Genomic DNA, 4,341 nt, shown 5'->3' with positions numbered 1-4,341 from the left:
ATGCACTTATCATTCTCATAACCCATAGCTCTTGCGAACACTTTAATACTCTTCTAGCCATGTAGGCAACTATTCTTTGAATAAATCCAAAGTCTAGGGTATTCCTCCCTTTAGTCCTCTTTCTCATACCACGACTTGTGGTCGGACCCCTTCCAATCTCANTCGGTAGAGTAAAATATATATATATATATATATATATATATATATATATATATATATATATATATATATATATATATATATATATATATATATATATATATAATGCATGCTCGACTCATGGAATCACGTTCTAAGCTTTTCGGAGTGACGTAAGGTCGGTATCCTCCGTACATGTTATTAGGACTAACTCTTCATCATGAATCTTGTAAGAATCAAAAAGTACCAACATTGATAACATAAGAATAAGAGAAGCAACATGAACATCAATCGTTCCATAAAAAGGGAAACAATGTAAGTAATGCTAGCTTCTAAGAGTAGTTTATCTTTGGAAGCTCGTTCATTACATTATGTACAATCGGAGTCGTGCAAAAGAAGGAAAACGATAGCATCACATACCTTGTATATATTTCCGAACCTCAAGCTATGAAAATTTCACGACTCCTTAGTCTACAATAAGAGAAATGACACTATCCGTATCGTTTAGGCGTCGTGACTATTATGTCTCGACCACAACCTATTTTACGAGGAAACGGACAACACCTCCCCCATTTATATGACTTCCACAAGTCAAAAAATCATCAAAAAGCCCAAACAACATCAATATTAATCATATTGAGCCTCCCACAGCAGTCCACCAACCAACAACACTACTACCAAGCCTTTCGATATATATTTCACAAGTTCTAGCTTCAACGACTTAGCCGCAACTTGGATAATCTTAAATACATGTAGAGTAAGAGGTTCCTTACCTTCAAACAGAAATAGAAACTCCAATTTGACCTTAAATTTCCATGAAATATCCCTCCAATGCTGCCACAAGAACAAGGAAGCGAAACTAGCAATCAATTAGGTTTTTTTGGCACTAGAATCACTTTAGAAGACTTGAAATCACCTAGGGCTGATATTAAAAACTTGAGGGAGTATTTAAAGAATATAAACCATTTAAAACAACCTCCCACACGAGCTGGAACAACAAAAAAATGAGCAACAACAAGAAGAACAAAAAACTTACTAGCGCCACGGGATTCCCGACACTTGATTTGTGTCGTTTGCCCTTTGTTTGGTCTTGGATCATGAGAGAAACTTGAGAGAGTGTTTTTAGGGTTCTAAGGTCTGAATATACTAAAAAGAATGACTAAAAACGGGGTTGAGGCATCTTATTTATATCCATATGTCTTAAGCCGCCTATGTGGGCCCCATAGAGAGCTGCTTGGCGCAGTCCAAATGCAAATATATCTCTACTCCGATATCGTATTGGCAAACGGTTAAATGCGTTGGAAACTAGAGTCATAGATCTTAAATTTGGTGGGTAGATCACACCATAATTCTAAGTGAATTAGGAGAAAAGCTTAGAAACATTTGACCTAAAGTTTAAGTTAAATTATGAACGTAAGTTGCGACAACTTTTGTCGACTTTTGTTTCATAACTCGTTTGACTTCAAGACTTATGATACGGATATTATATGATTCAAATACATTAAAACACGACCTCTTGAGTATATTAAGCATCTCTAGGTTTACCTGAAAATACAGGTTACAACATCCTTGATTCATTTAACTTCTAATACTTGTTAACCACCCTTGTATCATTTAAGACGAATAGGATTAACTTATTATCATCTCAAAGATAATCTCTTCTCGGATTTACGTCAACTAACTTACGGAATTAACTAAAGTACGTGAATATGGGTTGTAACACTAATGCTCGTACTTCACTTGTTGGCAATTTAGGCACCGAGCAACATATTCCACTATGTCCTTCTTCATTCTATACCACCAATAACGCTGCCTCAAGTCCTGATACATCTTCATGGCACCCGGATGAATAGAGTACCACGAGCTGTGATCCTCCTGAAGAATCAACTCACGCAAACCATCAACATTAGGCACACACAGTCTGCCCTGCATCCTCAATGCACCATCATCCCCGATAGTGATCTCCTTAGCATCACCGTGCTGGAACGTGTCCTTAAGGATGAGAAGATGGGGTCATCATACTGACGCTCCCTACGATCATAAAAAGAAGAACGAGAGACCACACAAGCCAATACTCGACTAGGCTCAGAAATATCCAATCTCACAAACTGGCTGGCTAGGGCTTGAACATCCAACACCATGGACCTCACTGTTATAGGTAGATAAGCCAAACTCCCAAAACTCTCTGCCTGGCGACTCAAAGCATCGGCCACCACATTCGCCGTCCCCGGGTGGTACAAAATAGTGATATCAAAATACCTATGCAGCTCTAACCACCTCCTCTGATGCAAATTAAGATCCTTCTGCTTGAACATATGCTGCAAACTCCGGTGATCAGTGTAGATCTTACAAGGGACACTGTACAAATAGTGCCTCCAAATCATCAAGGCATGAACAATAGCAGCTAACTCAAGGTCGTGGACAAGATAGTTCTTTTCATGCAACTTCACCTGTCTGGACGCGTAAGTAATCACCCTACGGTCCTACATCAACACCGTGCCGAGGCCAACTCGTGACGCATCACAATAGACTGTATAAGACCCCGAACCTGTAGGAAATATCAATATTGAGGCTGTAGTCAAAGCTGTCTTGAGCTTTTGAAAGCTCTCCTCACACTCATCCGTCCACCTGAACGGAGCACCCTTCTGGGTCAGCCTGGTCATAGGTGCCGCAATAGATGAGAATCCCTCAATAAATCGACGGTAATAACCCGCCAAACCAAGAAAACTTCGGATCTCTGTAGTTGAGGATAGTCTGGGCCAACTGTGCACTGCCTACACCTTCTTCAGATCCACCTTGATCCCTTCACTCGACACTACGTGACCCAAAAATGCCACGGAATCCAACCAGAACTCACATTTTGAGAACTTTGCATATAATTTCTTTTCTCTCAAGGTCTGAATTACCGTCCTCAGGTACTGATCATGATCTTCCCGACTCCGGGAGTATTCTAGAATGTCATCAATAAAGACAATGACGAACGAGTCAAGATATGGCCGGAATACACTATGCATCAAAATGCATAAATGCTGCTAGGGTGTTGGTCAGCCCAAATGACATAACAAGGAACTAGTAATGACCATACTGAGTCCTAAAAGCAGTCTTCGGATATTTGGCTCCCGAATCTTCAACTAATGATAACCTGAACGCAAATCAATATTAGAAAACACTCGAGCACCCTATAACTGATCAAATATGTCATTAATACGAGGCAAAGGATACCGGTTCTGTCACGACCCCAAACACGGTCGTGATGGCGCCCAACAATATTGCTAGGCAAGCCAGACCACAATCATTCCCAAATTAACCGTAAACCTCAAACCGACAATCTAAAGAGATTATAATGGTTTTAGAATAATAATCCAATGTTTATAATAGAATAATACTGAGAAAAACACGAAGTATGATAAAACGCTCCCAAAGACCTGGGGTCACGAGTCTAGAGCCTCTAAAACAATCTGAATAACAATATCTGAACGAAAATACTCAAGTCTGGAAATGTATATATAAATAAAACTGAAATAGGAAGAGTAGTCAGGTCCTGCGAACGTCAAGCAGCTACCTCAACAACTCTGAATAGCTCTGGAAAACAAGGACTGCTCAGCTAAGCCTCCGGTGTACCCAATCTGCACACAAGGTGCAGGGAGTAGGGGTGAATACTACCGACTCAATGAGTAATAAGCATATAAAATGTCTGAAGATAAGAAATCCACGAAATGCCACAAAGTAAAGCTAAAACTAACAGTCCAACACCTAACTACGAACTAACAGCAAAACAACTTCAAATATATCAGTCAAGTATAATGTAAAGATGCAATGCAATGCACATGACCGCTACGGCGCGTAGCCCGATCCATTTAACGTCGACGACGCTCACTGGGGGTGTGTACAGACTCCGGAGGGGCTCCTTCAGCCCAAGCGCAATATAATCATACGATTCGCCGCGGCGTGCAGCCCGATCCATACTCAGTCCGCAATATGCATATGAGTCACGTAACAGATTTAATTAATTTCCCAATTTCCAATTTATTAAGAAGAATATACTTTAGATATTTAACTTCAGGAAAAGTGACTTAGCATTTCATAACAGTGATTAAACACAGGACTGAGATCAATGATTATACAAAGCATGTTATCACAATGACATTCATCTCTAAGGATGCTCAAGATCGGCACGAACGCCCGAAACCAATAGTGAACCGT

The sequence above is a fragment of the Nicotiana attenuata genome, unplaced genomic scaffold (genome assembly GCF_001879085.1).
Source record: "Nicotiana attenuata strain UT unplaced genomic scaffold, NIATTr2, whole genome shotgun sequence".
Classification (NCBI taxonomy): domain Eukaryota; kingdom Viridiplantae; phylum Streptophyta; class Magnoliopsida; order Solanales; family Solanaceae; genus Nicotiana; species Nicotiana attenuata.
This window is presented reverse-complemented; position numbering follows the sequence as displayed.